Below are 18,124 nucleotides of genomic sequence, written 5' to 3'. Positions count from 1 at the left end.
CCGGCTCGGAGCTCACAGGCGGTTCGGGCGTCCCCACCAACACAGCCGCGCAAACCACACGGAGCACACACCACCCCTCTGGAGGCCAGCCGCCCACGCTCCGCCAGGAGGGCGGGGGCGACAGGGCCCCTGAGGGGGGACGCCGCAGCCAGGAGCAGACTCACCCACAGGTGGGACGGGTTCAGAGCAGCGGGATTTCCACCTTCGGCTGCTCTGCTTCCTCCCGCGGCCGCTGAGCTGCTGATCCCGGGATGCGCCGGCTCCTTGGAACACGACTCTTGCCCGGAAGCGCCCTGAGCACCCCGCACTTGCCTTGGACACCCGAGGTCAGGGCGCACGGGCCTTCTCCACCGTCCCGGAGCCCGACGGGCCCTCCGGCGTCTCCTGCCAGCCCGCCTGGCCCGGGGGGCAAGGTTAGCTGAACAGCTACTGAGCATGGACTTCGCACCAGCGATGGGCAGACCGTTTGGGAGCCGGGGCCACAGCGGAGACCTGCCCTCCTGACGGTGCGATGCACCTGCTGCCTGGCGGGACGCGTGCCGGAGGCCTCTCTGTCCCGGCTCCCCCCCCCACCCCCCGCCCCCGGCTGGCCGCCGCTTTGCTGCTCCCCTCGTCTCCGCAGCTGTTACAGACGGAGGGACTGGGTTCGACCGCACACTCACGCTTCTCAGCGGCTCTCAGCGGGACCCAACGTCGCATCACCATCCCCAGGAGCAGGCAGTTCACGGCCGCCGCCTCGGTCCCCGGGGCTGGCCGAGCACCATTACCACCCTCCATCAGTCGGGGCTTCGAGGTGAGGGCTCCCTCTCCAAGAGGGGACCTCTCTGCCGGAGCTCCCGGGTTCCACCTGCATCTCCAAGACGCCCTGACCCTCCCGCGCCTTCCTGGGCGGCTGCATCTTTCTCCAAAGGCCCGCGTCCAGCCGTCCAGCCGCTCCAGGAGCTTCCGGCTCATCCGCCAGCTGTCACCTAAGGGCCAGCGTGTGCCAGGCACCAGCCAAGCTTGGTACCAGGGTGGGAACGGGGTGCCCGCCTCCGACCACTGGAGAAGATGAGGCTCCGTCCTGGCGGGACGGCCCTAACCCTCGCGTGCGGTCCCTGCCCGCGCTCAGCCGCGGCTGCCCCGCGCCGTCCCTTCTCCCAGCCCGCAGCCCGCCTCCGCTCTGGCCACGCGAGGCTGGCGCCTCTGCCGTTGGGTGTCCTGGCCAGCAGCTCTCCCCACGGGCCGGATCTTTCGTGCGAGTCTTGGCCTTCAGTCCCGACACGCCCTTGGCTCGGAAGCATCCCTCCTGCCCCAGAGGCCAGCGCCCACACTGCTGGACCCGCCGCTGCTCCCGCCCGCCCGGCAGCAGGAGCTGCGTGGAAAGGCCTCTGTTTGCCGCTTAACGGGGTGGGTCTTCGACACGGGCGATGAAACACTGGAGTGTTGGCTTGGCCCGCCTCACAGAGCAGGCTGGGGCCTCGCCGGGGACGATCTCTCCTGTCCTGACAAGTCCCTTTCATGACTGGGTAGCTGCCCCTAAACTTGACGTAGCCGGTAACCAATTGGCACGTGATTACAGAGGAGGAGGATGTCAGCGCCTGAGAGTGGGGCTCACCCGTCCTTGTCTGGCAGAAACATGCAAATAAGCCAAGAGCGAGGCTGCTGCTTTAGGGTTTGTGTTTTTAGCAGGTTCTGGAAGCAGCTTTGCTACTTTTTCTCCGACTTGAGTGAAGACTTTAGCTGCTGTGATCTTTTAATGCACGATTACGAACGATGAAGGGGTTTGTTCTCTCGTCCTTAAATCAACTTGCGCCCTATTTTCTGAGACAAGGTGAACTCGGCCACATTCTGAGGACGCAAGTGTCCTCCTGGCTGACCCAAGGGCCGCTTCGGACGTAAAAGGCGGCTCCTTGCCTTCCTCCGGCCGCACCCCCTCAGGGCCCCCCGCTGGCTGCTCCTGAGGGCCCAGGGGCCACAACTCCTCACTGAGGCTGCTGTGGCCCCGGCCCAGTGCGCCGAGTCCCAGGCCCGTCTACCCTCAGAAAGATCAAGTCACGCCTCATCCTTAAGCTGTGTCTCTCACTTTATCTTCGTCTCACAACGAGTACATTTTGAAAAGAGGGGCCTGAGTCTCCTGGAGGGAAAACCTCCAGGGCTAACGCAAAAGCGTGATCTTCCTCTGGCCCCTCGCTGCTTCCGTTGAGAGGAAGTGCTTCTCTGCACACAGTTCCGCGAGAGACACGTGGAGCCACAGCTGACGTAGGAAGAAAAATGCACATTTGGGAGAGCGAAGTATCTATTGCTCTCGGGGGCGGGAAAGGGAGTCAGCGGTCACCGTGGACGTTGGGCAGCTCCTCTCAGGCACCCTGTGTGTGTTGGGGGGGGGGGGGCGACGGTAGCCAGGACACTCCCCGGGGAAGGGGACCCCCTAGAGGCTTAGAAGAAAGGCGTCCCCCGACCATCGCCGGGGTTAAAGCCGCTGAGACGTTCCCTTCTGTCTCTCACCAGGGACACATCCCGAGAGTCCTCTCCTCAGTGCCCGCCTTTGTTTTCAGCTGGAGCCATCCAGTTCTGCTGGCTGTTTCCCGCATCAGGCTCGGAAACGGGGGGCGTCCTGCCCGGACCGGCCAGAAGGGACCCGCCCTGCACGTGGGGAAGGAACTGGGCCACGCAGCTGGGTCCCAACATTAGTCCCTCAATTATTAATAACGCAGCCATGAAACTTTAATGGCTCCTTGACAAGTAATGCTTCGGCTGCCATGTCTCTTGACCGTTCACAGAGCAAGTTGCCTGGAAACGTTGTGGGTGTTCCACCTGCACCCAATGAGGGGATGAGGCGAAGGAAGGAAGGCTTTGGGGACACCAGGGCCCTGTCACACTCGCTCGGCGCCCAGCAAGGGATGCTCGGAAAAGGCCCACGGAACTGAGACCGCCTGGAACAGTGCGTGCGAAGATGGGAGCTGGGACCGCGAAAGTCCAGGTGGGAAACCAAGTCGTGCGGTTTCTGGCTGGTCCCGAGGTTCTCGGAGCTGCTCGCGGGGTGTCCTCCGTGGGCCAGGGCGGGCTGCTCCTCCCGCTGCCCCTGCCTCTCCTGCATCACCCACCGCACCCCTGCCCCTGCCTCTCCATCCCCCCTGCACCTGCTGCACCACCAACAGGGGCTCCCGCTCCACTCACGAGCTGAGCTCTTGGCCTTCTGTGAGCACATGTAACCACACATCCGTGACGCCTGTGTCCTCCCAAACCCCACTTCTGTGAAAGCCCCACCATCCCCTCGGTTCCCGCGACCGGACACCTGCAAGACACCTCCGAACACCCACGTCCGTGGGTCCAGCCCCAGGACCTGGCTCCGTCCAGGTCTCCCGGGGGCTCAGCTACGCCGACGTCCTCTCCGCGGGTCTCCTGCCTTCAGACAGCCCGCCGTGGCCCTGCGCGGGGCTCCCCATGGCACCGCAGCCGAAGACTTTCCCGACGGCCCCGCGCCAAAGGTGAAGCTTGTCGGCACAGGGCACAGCCCGTGTCCCCGCGCTGTCCCCTCAGGCGGGCGGGCACCGGGAAGGAAGCCTGGCAGCCAAGGAGAGGGTCTGCAAACCCGCAGCCGGGCCCGAGTCCCGCGCGCTCCTGCCGGGCCGGGCGCCCGTGCAGTGTGTCTGCGGCCGGGAGGAGTCGCCTTGAAATTCGGCGTAGGGGCTTGTGGCGGAGCTGTCCGTGGAAAAGGCGTTGCACGTATCTTATGTCATTCCACGGCCCGAGTCCTCTCTTAACAGGCGCACGACACACAGGCGCACACATGCATACCTTCCGGTTCCGTGTCCATTCTTTTGTCTGTTGCCAACGCAATGGGATACAACTCATCTTTGTATGATGCTTTCCCGTAGAGTGATCTTGCTACATATTCTTTATAATTTTAATAATCTAGTTCTGAAGTTTTAGAGACTATTTACCTGTATGATCACGTATCGTTATTTCTAAAAGGATTGGAAAATAAGAAATAACGATACGTGATCATACATGTAAAGATCATACATGTATATATATACATATATGAAATATATATTCCATACACATATTTTATATACATATTCCATATACGTATATGGAATATATATATATATTCCACTGTGCATGTGCATTCTCCATTTTCCATATATATATATTTATATATTTATAAATATATTTATATTATATACAATATATTTATAATATTTATATATTCTCCATTTTCCATATATATATATATATATATATATACATATATGTATATATATGTATATATATATTCCACTCTGTATGTGGATTCTCATTTTCCATGTCAGGGTATTTTAACATTATGTATGATGTGAGCTATAGGTGTTTGAAAAACTACATTATTTGTAGATTTAAGAAAATTCCCTCCTATATCTTATTTTCTAGAATTGTAGAATGTTTTTCAAACAGATGTTGAATTTTTCCCAGACTATATATCCACACCAAGCGAGATATTATGCACATTTTCTCCTTTATTTTGTCAAATTACTGAAATGTGTTCATTGATTTTCAAATGTTCACATGAATCTGCTAATATTGAAATAAATGAAACTTTACAGTGGCATCTTATCATTTTTTATATACTGATGGGCTCACAGGCAAAACTTTCCTGGTCTAGAGATTTCTTTGTTGGAAGGATTTTTAAGTATAGTAATATATTTTAATTTCATAGGAAATTTAAGGCTACCACAATGTTTCACATGTTGTCAATTTTAGAAAAAGTTGTGTTTTTCTAGTAACATAACCACTTTATTTAAATTTTCCAACTTATTGCCATAAACCATTCCTAATTCCCTCTTATTTTAATATCTGTGGGATATGTAGTGATATTTTCATTTCACATTTTCATTCCTGGTATACGTCCCGTGCTGTCTCTGGCGCGTGCCTCCTACCCCACCCCCACCCCAGCCTGGCGATCTGTCTTACCAAGTGTTTAGGAATGTTTTTAGTTACTCAAGCCAAATTTGGGGTTTTGATAATTATCTTAATGATAATTTAAGGTTCCATTTCATTACTTTTACCTCATATTTTTAATATGTCTTACTTTTTCCTAATTTCTTGATGCATATATTATGAAAAACACATTCAATGCTGTAACTTTTCTCTAGAAGAAACTTTACATGCATTACTGAAGTTTTTATATAATAGCATTTTAATTTGTATTTAATTCAAACCATTTTTAATTGGCATTGTGATTTATTCCTTGACATATTAGTTATTTACAAGTGCATTGCTTAATTTAAAAATATGTGAGTATTTTCTAGTTTTTTTTTTCCTCTTGATTTCAATTTCTGGCTCTCTTCTACTGCAGTCAGAGTATGTACCGTGAATGATTTCAGGCCTTTGAAAATAGTTGAATCTTGTTTTATGGCCCAGCATATGGTCAGTTTTTGTAAATGCTTAAGGAGTCCTCAAAAGCATTCTTATTCTATAGTAATTACCTCCAATGTCCTGAGCATATTAATAGGAACATGCTTACCATGGTCACATCTATATCTCTACTGATTTTGCCTTTTTATACTCTAGATACAAATACCTTATCAGATACATGACTTGTAATTGTTTTCTTCTGTTCAATGCGTTCTTTTTATTTTCTTGATATTGTCTTTGAAGCACACATTTTTTTCTTGTTTTTCCGACAAAGTCCAATGCATGTTTTTCCTTTTCTTGTGCTTGTGGTGTTATTATGTCTAAGAAATCATTGCTGACTGGAAGGTCAGAAAGATTTACACCTATGTTTTCTTCTAAGAATTTTATGGATTTAGTACTTATACTTAGGGTTTGGTCCATGTTGAGTGAATCTTGGTATATGGTGTGAGGCAGAGATCAAATGTCGACATTTTGCCTGTTTATGTCCTGTTGTCCCAGAACCATCAGTTGAAAAGACTGTTTTCCCCCGAATGATCTTGACTCCTTTGTCAATGATCAGTCAACCATAGATGGCTGAATTTACTTCTGCATCTCACTTCTAGAGCATCGATCTATCCGTCTATCTTTATGTCATTTTCACACAGTAGTGATTATTGTAGATTTGTAGTAAGCTTGAAATTGCAAAGTGTGAGTCTTCTGACTTTGTTCTTTTTCAAGATTGTTTTGACTATTTTGGATCCTTTGAATTTTAATACAAATTTTAGGATCAGCTTTTCAATATCTGTGTGTGCGTGTGCACTTGTGAGCACACACACACACACACACACACACACACACACACTCTACCCGGCTGGGAAAATGGCTAGAATCATGATGACTTTATAGATCAATTTGGAAGAATATTTTCACCTTGACGTTAAGTCTTCCAATTCAGACACAGATGTATTTCCATTTATTTAAGTTTTAGTTAACTTACTTTAGTGCTGTGTTGTAGTTTTCAGTGCACAAATCTCCCACTTCTTTTGAATTAATTCCTAAATATACTGATGCCATTCTAAATGGCTTGTTTTCTTAATCTTATTTTCAGATTGTTCATTCCTAAGAGTAAAGAAATACAATTGCTGGTTGTATACTGATCTTGTATGCTGAAACTTTCCTGGATGTTGGAGAGAGGGAGATCTGGTATACCCTTGCATGCCTGGAACCCATAAGTCTACCAGTCTTTGCTGAGGGACTCTGTGTGAATGTGGAGGAGCATCTTCAACACACAGTCAGGCAGATTACAACTTGACCCTCTCCTTCACCTCCTGCCTGTGCAGGGGCGGTAGCTAAAGGTGAGAGCTTGAGGTCTTCTCGCTCTTTCTTGAGCATATGCTCAACTCTGCATATGCACATGTCCATCTAGATTCCAAAGAATATCTTGGAGTTTTCCAAGCCTTTACAGACATCTCACTTCCTGACTTTTCCTTTTATTGACTGATTGATCGATTGCTTAGCACAGAGTTGCCCCAACTGTTACCTATTGCCTTAAGCAACCTCAAAGTTCAAAAATTGCCTCTAATTGTTGCTGACGCACACCACTGGGTAAAGGGCTGCTCTGCTGGGTGAACTCCAAATGAGGTTAAATGAAGACAGCCTCATGAGTGAGTCTCTCAGGGAGTTACCAGAGGAATCAAAACATGCCAACTGGGGGAAGAGGTTTTGAAGGATCTCCAGACTCATTCTTCCCGTTCCAGTGGCTGTCAGGCTGCTGGTTTTCACCATGACTGTGGGCCGTTGCTGTTCAAGCCTACCAGAGGACTGGGGGTGAGAATGTGGGGATAGGGCAGGTTAAAATACCATGCAGCTCTCTTCCTAATGATATTTAGTTGTTTTTCTTGAATAAGTACTCCCTAGATTGCTATAAGTCTTCGGTTAATTTCCAGAGGTTTGAAAAAGTTGATTCTGGCAAACTTGATGCACTGTTCTCCTTGGTTTTATGGATGAGACAATTTTCAGAGGTCCTTAATCCACCGATTCTGTTGAGATTCTCTTTCCTGCCTTGACTTTTGCAGGACTTTTCTGTGTCACACGTCATAGAATTCTGTTTCAGCAGTTGTTTTCCCTCAGCATTTAAAATACATCACGTCCTGTACTCCAGCTTCCACTGTTTCCATTGAGAAGTCAGCCCCAGACAGATTGTGTTGGCTTTGCAGTTTTGTAGTTGGTGTGACCTTCACGTCTCCTTTAAAGATTTATTCATTTATTTACTTACTTATTTATAGATTGATTTTTGTTTGTGTGTGTGGTTCTCTCCTTTACTAGGTATCTGGAGTGTGTGAGAGTGTATTTGTTGTCACAGTGATGGGATCACCACCGGCACTGTGTTGGCAAAGGCTAAAGATTCATGAAATTTCTGTCCTTCATGGCCATACGGTGAAGGGTCCCCAGCCCAAGTCCAATGACTCCACCATGAAAAATTATATCAGAGGAGGGTTTCAGTGACTGGAGAGAAATCTGCTCCACCCCATGACCTCCAGGCTGCAGCATTCCAACATTTTTTGATCATCCACTGGTGGGACTGAGGTTCTTTTTTTTTTTTTTTTTTGAGCTTATTTATTTATTTTGAGAGAGAGAGAGAGAGAGTGAGGAAGGAACAGAGAGAGAGAGAGAGGGAGAAAGGGAGAGAGAGAGAGAGAAGGAATCCCAAGCAGGCTCTGCGCTGTCATCATGGAAACTGATATGGGGCTTGAACCCACCAACAGTGAGATCATGACACGAGCTAAAATGAAGAGTTGGACACTTAACCAAAGGAGCCCCCCGGTTGCCCCTGGACTGAGGTCCTTAACACCTACATTGCCAAGGGCAATGTGAGCTCAAGACCTAGGAAAGTCTGGTCTTCGGAAGAAAGTCCTCAGAGATTCCTACAGCTGTGTATCTTGGAAAGCCACCATGGACTGGAGTCAAGGAAAAACAAAGCAAGAACTGAATGCATTTTTCCCTCCGAAACTGGCAGTCAGAGGGAGTGAGAGAGTCCTTGTTTCAGATGAAATAAGAGATCGGGTCAAGTTCACTAAGACATATCTCTTGTGAGATGCCCTGATACACCTCACGGTGGAGACATGAGTGGGTGGATCTAGGACTCAGGGAACACATCATTTTGCCAGGCTTGGCTTTCAGGAACTCACTTGGAGCAACAGGTTATTGGGAATGAGGGAGGAGTAACCTCACCTCTGTCCACCAGACGAGGGATGCAGTTCTAACTCTGAGATTTCTTTCCATGCCGGCCAAGGCGTAAAAATCTTCACGCACCTTCTTCAGTTTGAAGAATTCAAAGGGTCAATGTCCTAGAAGGTAAAGAGCTAGTTAAAACCATCCCGTGGTTATTACAATTCCTCCTTATTAACTCGAGTTCCATTCATTTTCTTCTGGTGACCTCTAATCTCTAGCTGAAGAGTGCTTCTGGGTGAGGATGCGCTTTTTGTCTGGTGTGGGAGTGAGGAATTCGTTTTCATGTCGACATCATCCATAGTTAATCAAGTGGAGAAGAAACTAGATTCCCAGAATTCTCACGAACATAATTCTTCAAAGGAAAAAACAAAAGTGCTTCCTCCGTAGCCCACGATAGAGATTTCGCATCAACACACCGTTACCTAATGGTAGGTAAGTTCTCGAGGGCGTAAAGCACCCAGTGAACTGTTTTAGATGGAGAAGTGTAGTTTGATGGCAGTCTGTGTGCCCACGCACACATCTAGCGTTATGTCAAGGATTTATGTCCTCTGAAGTGTCGTCCTCTCAGCCCCGATGTATTTTCTCGGTGTTGCGTAAGTTAGCCTATGCAGTGTCCTATGACCCTGTTCCCAAGTATAATTAATTTCTGCTGCCTGAACCGGCCACCTGGAGTTTCCCCCACGCGTTCCCTCACCGTCGCCTGGCGCTCAGTGTCCGGAGACTCGTGAGGAGAGTAAACGCCACATTTTACGTCCTGGAAGACAACGGAGCGGGAGCACGAGCCGGGGGAATGCACAGCTCTTGTACCTCGGGATTGTCCCCACATCTGCATGGGTCATGAGACGGCACCGCTACAACAGCGACAGGGCCACTGAGTGCGAGGCCAGGGTTTTAAATAATAGAAACTCCTATTAGGTGAATTTGCGAAGAAACTGAAAAGTTATAACAATAGTGTGTACCCTTCAACACCTTCCACTCAGTGGATGCATAAGGGGTCCTGAATCATTTATGCCAACATGCAGGAAACTGATAAATTTTGAACAAATTTAATTGAAATCACCCCGGGAGAGAGTGTGAAGGATTAAATTTCGTGGGCTCACCAAGTGTCAGGGCGCTAGACCGCTCCCTTCTGAAGTCTACTTTTTTCTTCCCCCAAAATAAAAGGTTCCAAGCCTCAAACAAGAATGAAGGCGAGTTTAATCACATCTTAGAAATGAAAAGCATGGTGCTTTGCCGTGTAATGAGATGTGAAGAAGGTGTTTAACCAGACAAGCCACAAGGGGCAGTTTCACTTTAATAGTAGGGTACGAAATCCATAGGCTCTGTTGGGGTCTCCACACCCCCTCTCGTGGGAACAGCGTGCCCCCAGAATGACACACACCCCAGGCAGGTTTGGGGGGACGCGCGTGTTCCCGGCACGGAGCCCGCGTCACCTCCAGCCCTGCCGTGTGGTTTATCCAGAAAGCACCGCCTTTCAAACTTACTGGTTGCAACTTCTTGAGTGACAAGTTAGGGGGCTCTGCACGGCCTGGGGGGACACACAGGTGGCTGGATCTTCCCAGCTGCTCAAGGTTAGGTGGCACGGATTCCCTGAAATCCAAACCACACCGTCTTCCAGGAGAAAACAGAATCTGTGTCAGCTGCAGGGAGGGGTCTCCACTTGCCCCGTAGTGTTTGTGCCCCGAGTGACAGGCCGGCTCCGTGCATGAAAGCAGGAGGGTGGAAAAGTGGTTCCTGGGGGCTGTGGCTCATCAGTCCACCTGGCCCGTCTCTGCGGTGCTGCTCGCGGCCAGAGAATCATGAGCTGTGTCACCCAGACACGCGGCAAGGGGAGGGGACTTCGCTTGCCGGCTTAGAGCTGATGGCCCCAGGTCCCACTTGGTTCCTTTTCTGAGAGTCTCGGGGCTGATAAGAGCTGGAAGGGGCAGGAATTTGTTCCTTCAACCCCCGTCCCTGAAGACTGTAATAACATCAGATGCATGCTTCCCAGTCTGGTTCCGCCCCCCTGCGGGGACAGGGGCTCCGGTCCCTCAGGCGACCCGTGAGGAGGTTCCAAGGAACAGCCCTGCCCTCACCCTCCCGTGTCCTTGGACCTCCATCAGAGCCGGCCTCATGGGCACTGGATTGCATCGAGAAACCTGTCTGTTAACAGAACAAGGGGTTACGACCAGGCCTATAACAGACACTACGGACGGCAGGTTACACGACATAAACTCACTTCTCACAGTTCTGGAGGCTGGAAATTCGAGTTCAGGCTGCCGGCAGATTCGATGTCTGACGAGATGTGCTTCCTGCTTCGCAGACTCTGCCTTCTCACCGTGTCCTCACCTGGAGGATGGAGCCAGGGGGCTCCCTGGGGCCTCTTTATAAGGACACTAACCCCATCCACGGGGGCACCACCCTGCCAGGCTGATCACATCCCCAAGACCCACCTTCGAACACCATCACCTCGGAGGTTAGGATTTCAGTGTATGAAGCGGGGGCGGGGAGGGGAACAAACATTCAGTCCATTGTAACGCGAAAAATAAATTCTTTACAAATGAAGCAAACTGTTGGAGGAAAGCGTTCTAACCTTCATCTCCGCCAGAGATTTCCATAAACAAAGCAAATCATTTTTACACAAGAGCGGAATTTAAAACAAAAACAATAAAACATTTGTTGCCGGTTTTGGAGACAACAGAAGCCGTTGTCTGGGAGGGATTCCACATCCGTGGCTGAGTGGCAGAGGGTCTCAAGGGGTCTGGGTCTCCTGACGCAGGGGAGCCGTGCTGGGGCCCCCGGACTGGCCCCTGGGTCCTGGGCCGCAGCAGCAGCAACAGCAGGGAGGGAGGGAGGGAGCGCCTCTCCCCAAAGGGCAGGTGTGCACGTTCCCCAGACACAAAGCTGAGTGTGTCCCACGGATGAGCCAGGGGCAGCGCCCCCTCCGTTAGAAGCAGATAATAGTAAGGTCAACAGCATGAGGACTAAACCTAATCACCGTGTGAAGAGATAACACGTGGCCCCACTTCAAGTCTGGGTTTATACGGGAAATTCAGTTCTACAGAAAGCGGGGCCAGTTTTTTGTTTTTTTTTTAACAATCCTTTGCACGTCCTCTAAATTGCTTATTTTCTACAATTTCTATTTCCATTTGACAGCTACTACCCAAGAAATAAAAATCTCTCTCTCCCCCTCCCTCTCATCTCCACCCCTCCCCCTGCCGTAAATATTTCTTTTCCTCTGTCGAGTCCCTCCGTGGGCATTCGGGAGTCGAGGCGGTCCCAGACGCCAACAGAGCAGAGCGCTTTGGGTCCTGGGGGCCCCTCCCGGCCCCCCTACACGCCGCCGTGCAGGGAAACAGAGGTGGTGAGGCGCGCCCGGTGTGTCCAGGGGAAGCCCTCAGCACAGACCGAAGGAGGCAGTCCGGGCCTTCCCCTCCGTCCCTGAGCCGGGCTCGGCCCAACTGAACTCACTGCAGTTCGTCCCTGGAACCGGGCTCCGGCACTTTCGCTTCATTTCCAAATATAAAACCTTCAGCTGTGTCAGGCTCTTTGATTTCTCTGGATGTCAGGCCCGGTTTTCGAATGCAAATGTGCCCCAGGTTAGTCTTAGTGAGTTACCTGGCCCGGGACCAGGAGCACACCTGTCAGGTGCGGCCCCCCCCCCGTCCTCCGCCTTGGGTAATACTTCATGTCTTGTATCAAAGACACCCTCCCACCCGGGGTTGAAAGCAAAATTATTCTCAAAGGAATTTACCACAAATACAGTCATTCCTTTGACTGTAGGGATCGTTTCATCCCCCGGCTCGCTGCGTGCCGTGCGCCACGAGGAAACAGCCATCGCGGGCGTGATCGCCGTGTTGTGTTTAAAGAAGGCAATTAACCCTCTAATCGGAGGCGGTGACGCACGGTCTCCTCCGCTCGGCTCCTCTGATGCCCCTCTGTGGCCGAAGGCTGCGTCCGATGGGGACCTCGGAGGCTCGTCGACGCTCTGCGGGCACGCCGTGGCGACGGGAGCTGGCCAGCCCCCGGTCGAGTTTCCTTTGTTCTAACTTTTCGCTCACGCGGGTCGCGTTCCCACCACAGGGAGTGGACATTCGTCAAAGGCTCGGTGTGGGTCATAAAGCTCCTCAGAGGTGACCCCACCTCTTTCTCCGTCACCAGGTGTCACCAGACCCCCCGAGGGACCTGGAGTCACGCCTGGAGCTTCACTTGGGGTCGTTACAGCCCCCAAACCAGGCATCAGACGTGAGTCTGGACACTCACAGTCCGTCACTCGAAGAAGAGACAAAAACGTCCACGCTGCGTGTTGGCAGACGGGCATTTCGCAGCTGTTTCTCCTCACAAAACGGTGTCACGGGCGTTCCTCCGGGCACGGGTCTCCTTGGGACGCGCGGGGGTGGCCGTGCAGGGTCCCACGGCTCGGATCTGCCCCGGAAGCAGCCCGGGGGCATCACGCTTTCAGATGCTGGGCTCCCCTGTGCCTCACTGCCCCCTGTGCTGCGGGCAGGAATCGTCTCTGTCCATTCACAGCACAGCGGGCTCATTTGTCACGGAGAGCAATTTGCCTTGAACGTACCATTTCAATATGATTGACTTGAATATGTGAAAACGTGTTTGTTTGTTTGTTTGTTTGTTTGTTTAAAGAACCCATGATCGCCACTTCCCGGATCTATTCTAAACACGTAAAGTAGTTTTCCCCCGGACTTTTACTGATGTATATGCAGACATTTATGTTTTTCTCTTATAAGTTTGGGATCATTACGCAGTTTGGAAATTCTACTATTTAAAGTTCATGACATGAGAAATATTGGGGCGCCTGGTGGCTCAGTCGGGTGGGTGTCCGACTTCAGCTCAGGTCATCATCTCGCAGTCTGTGAGTTCGAGCCCCACGTCGGGCTCTGTGCTGACAGCTCGGAGCCTGGAGCCCGCTTTGGATTCTGGGTCTTCCTCTCTCTCTGCCCCTCCCCCTCTCACGCTCTGTCTCTCTCTGTCTCTCAAAAATAAATAAACATTAAAAAAAATTTTAGAAATACCGCACGCTGTTACATAGGTTTTATCGTATGGACACACTGTACTGTTGGTCATTTTCCCTGAGAGTGGACTTGTAAGCGAGTTACACTTTTGCCTACAAATGACAGCATGATACACATCTGTATGCACAAATCCACATGGCATTTCTAATAATTTTCTTAGGCTGCATTTCATAGGAGGTGGCCTCTAACTTTTTTTTTTAATGTTTTGTTTTTGAGAGAGAGAGAGAGAAAGAGTGTGAATGGCAAGGAGCAGAGACAGAGGGGGACACAGGATGTGAAGCAGGTTCCAGGCTCTGAGCTGTCAGCCCAGAGCCCGATGTGGGGGTTGAACCCACGAGCCGTGAGATCATGACCTGAGCTGATGTCGGATGCTCAGCCGACTGAGCCCCTGAGATGGGGCACCCTGAGATGGTCCCACCTTTAAATGAATAACCTGATGTGGCCACATCTTAGACACACACACACGGTGCCCCGTCCTCCAAGGAGACCGTCTGCTCCAACCCAACGCGGCTCCTGTAGAGGCTCTGCTTGGGTGAAGGACCCATCCCCCATCTTCTCAAGCTGCAGCCACTTGGATGCTTTAAAATCAGAGTAGATCATACTGGATGCGAGAAACTCCGTGCAGTTAAACGTTTGATCCTTCTCCAAGGGGGCTGAGCGCTAAACACCAAAGCAAACCCACCGACACAAAAAAGCCCTCCACGAAAAAGTCCTGGCTTTAGGACTAGGGAACTCTGCACATGAAGACTGGCCGCTGGACAGAAGCTAAACGGAGAGACCAGAGGGGACCCCGGGAGCGGAGGGAGCCCCTTGCGAGCAAAGAGCCTCAGTTGTGGGCACCATGCGTGCAGAACTCCGCAGCGACCCTTCTAGGCACTTGACATTCCAAGCTCTGTCCTCTTCAGCAGTTATAATCAGGAGCGTTTTGTGACTGGGCACGATTCCACACTTGCTCACCTGCTACTGGGGAGGGGACACAAGCTTCATTGACCTCTCAGCGAGATCGCCCCATGTTTATGCCACGTTTTTGAGATTTTCCGAAGACGATTTTCCTCAGAGCATGAAGACACCCAGCTAGGCCTTGGCCTTGAGAGGGTGTGGACGAGAGGAGAGGATCTGGATCACTCAGGTCAGTTGGAGACGCATCCTGTCTCTCCCGGAATGCGACCCCCGTGAGGTGGTTTCTTCCAGAAGCTACTTCCAGGGACTTAAAACAGTTGCAGGGGCCACACGGGGCTGTGATCCACAGATAAAGAGCTACACCGTGGAAGGTTTGATAAGTATCTGATTCTCTTTATTGTGCAACAGCAAATTCACCTCTGTGTGAAAACACAGCATCTCTTTGAAAATGTTCAAAGGCTTTCCTTCCATTTTCCGAGGCTGTTTATGGAAAGATCTCTATTAATGTGTTCTTATGGGAGTGGCATTTTACCGGGGGCTTCGTATTAAAGTTGTCAAATATATAAGAGACATTTTAAAAGACAGAGTGTCTAAGAGTATGTTATTTCTTACGTGGGGGTGAACTCTCCCAGAACGCCGCATGGGGGTGACCGTCTAAGGCTTATGGTCAAGAAAAAGCCCAGCATGATCTCGGGGCTCAGGGGTGAAAATATTAAGGGCTTTGATGACTTCGAATGCCATCTGCGTCATGGGTTCTTCACTGTCACAAATTTGTTCCCACTTATACACGCAGGCGGTACCGTTTCTTACCCGCGATTTTATATTAGACATTCTCTGGATACTATTTCACATCAGGCGACTATGACAAGTTTATGCTAGTTAGCAAAGTATGCAACTGCATGCGATTCCAATCTTTCTAATTAATTGAGTTACCACCCGAGTAAAAGTGATGTTGCAAAAATACGCCGATGTGGGTGGCGCTCCCGTCGGCAAAGTGGCGAGCACACGGACCGGACCGCGCCCAAGAAGAAAGAAACATTTAACTTACCATGTGGACAGCAGATTGCAGTGTTTAATTATTGTTTCACGGAAGGAAACGAAAACCCTACCGCGCTGGCAGATGCAGGTGTGTTTGTCGGGGAGACGACTTCGCGTAGAGTAGCCACAGAAGTGAACACAGTCCCATTGGGGCTCTCCTCACCTTTGACCTCAGGGTCGCAGCCAGACCAGACCTAACTGTGGCAGGGACAGGGTCTTCTTGACAAAGTGCCCCACTGTTCCTCCCCGAAATACTGAGCACACACCCACTATGCTTGGTCTCAGAGCCACGTTACTCAAAGAAGAGAACATTTCGTGTGGAGGCAGAATAACCACCTACCTGCCAGTGTCTGTGAACTTCCGTTGACGCGGACCCATGGCGGGCAAGAGAGGGCCCCTGGGGCACGTTTCGTTTTTATTTGGTGTATTTACTGGCTCGTTGTAGTGAGGTATATGCTACACTCAGACACAATATCGGAGAAGATATTTTGAAAGTATTTTTTGTCGACGTAGCTGCCAGACAAGAATTCCGCAGGCTTGGGACGTTTCCGTGTGTATTTGGTAAATAAAGCGTGGTGACGGCTGCGGCTGTTTCCTGCACTGAGCGTGGCCAGCATTTTACACACGGCATCACACGCGGTCACGGCTACAGCTTTTCCAGGGGAGAGTGGCTGTCACTCCCTCCGTTTTATGGGGGGGCCACGGAGGGTCCTGGAGGGCGGGTGACTTTTCCAGGGTCCCCTGAACCAGGGGGAATTCAGACCCGGATCCTGGCTGGGGCCGCTGTTGTCCCTGCGGGGCCAGGCTGTCCCCGGCGGTGGCCTGTACCAGGCATCGAAGGACGTCCGTTGGCCTCTACCCACCAGCCACCAGAAGCCCTCGCTGGTCGTCACAACCAAAACTGTCACCTGACAGCACCAAAGCTTCCTTGGCTGAGAACATGGTGCCTCGGCAGCCTTCCCGCCCTGGACTCCAGGCCCCTGACAGGTGTGACAGAGCCGGGGGGCGTCAAGACGACCCTGACGCGGCCCCTCCCCTGCCCCTGTCCTTCAGGGCTGTGGTGTCCTTCACCCCGGGGCTGTCCGGGAGCCCGGCCCGCAGAAGCTGGCGGCCGTGAAGCTGGCGTGCGCGGGCAGGACCCACAGCAGCATCTGTTGGGCCCGGGAGGCTCGGGCCGCCCACGACTGCAGGGCCCTGGGAGGCAGGAAGACCCGTGGCGGGCCTCGCCCCGGAGAGCAGCGGCGGCCCCGCTGGGTGCCCCAGACTGCCAGCCCCGTCGTGAGGCTCCACGGAACAGACCACGGAGCCGCGTCTTCGACAACGTCCTCCACCCCAAAGAACTGGGACCAGGAACGCGCGCCTGTGCCAGGTGTGGGATGGCCGGACCGGCGGGAGGAGGGAGGCACCACGCCTGCCACGGGGCGGACAGAAAGGGGGAACACCGTCAAGGACCCCAGACCCAGAGACTGCGGGGATGGGAAGTGGTGACTGGGAAGAAGGGGGGGTGGGGGGGCGGGGGGATGGAGGGGGGTAGGCGTAGGGGTGGGGGGAGCAGGAGAAGGGGTAGCAGGGGCGTGGGAGCAGGCTTTGCACACCACTGAGTTCTGAGAGGAGCCCCTCACTGCAGGACGAAGGGCCATCCTTCCTGAAGTTGTCAAATTTCTTGATGACGATAAAGAAAAAAAATCATAAAAGAGGGCTGTTATTACTTGCATCTTACTTGAAAATTTTACTTTTTCCTATTTCTTTCCCGCACCCAGGGAGAGCCCCAGCTGTCTCGTTCCGATGTCTTGTTTGATGGCTGTGGCTCTTGCCACCCCGTTTCAGCATCAACACTCACAGAGCAGCTCTAGGGGATGGCCTTCTGGCTCTTCCTGTGCGGATCTCACCAGGGCTGGTTCTCCTGGGGCTGGTTCTCACTGGAGAAGGTTCTCCTAGGGATGGTTCTCACTGGAGAAGGTTCTCCTGGGGATGGTTCTCACTGGAGAAGGTTCTCCTGGGGATGGTTCTCACCTCGGCTGGTTCTCCTGGGGCTGGTTCTCCTGGGGCTGGATCTCACCAGGGCTGGTTCTCACCAGGATGGCCCTCACCGGGGCTGGATCTCCTGGGATGGGTGGGACAGGGGACCCCCTGGACATGGGCTGGGTGGGGCAGGCTGGGATGCAGATACCCAGGCTGCCTACAGTGGTTCAGCTCACTGCACCCACCTTAGTCAATGATGTCTCGAAACATACATTTCCATTGAGCATTTCATGCCGGGTCTCATTCATTTGCTGTTTAATGTCACTTAGAATTATCCAGGGACTAAAACAGGCCTACAGAGAACAGGTTTTAAAAGTATATTTATATTTTGAAGACAAAGATGGGCCTTTAATATTCTACGGGATTTCAAATCCCTGCACAGAGAATGTCAGCTGAAGTCTAGAAGGAGTGCTCTGAAACCTGCCTTTGAAAGGGGAGAAAGGGGAGAGGCGGCCTCGGCTGTGCCAGAGCACAGGACCCACTTTTTCCAAATTGCAGTTTTCAAGTCTGACACAGCCCGATAATCATCAGCGGCTCAAATAAAATCATTATTGTGTCAGAGG

This window comes from Panthera onca, chromosome A1, assembly GCF_046562875.1.
Source record: "Panthera onca isolate mPanOnc1 chromosome A1, mPanOnc1 haplotype 2, whole genome shotgun sequence".
Classification (NCBI taxonomy): Eukaryota; Metazoa; Chordata; class Mammalia; order Carnivora; family Felidae; genus Panthera; species Panthera onca.
The sequence above is the reverse complement of the archived record's forward strand: the minus strand, read 5'-3'. Positions refer to the sequence as shown.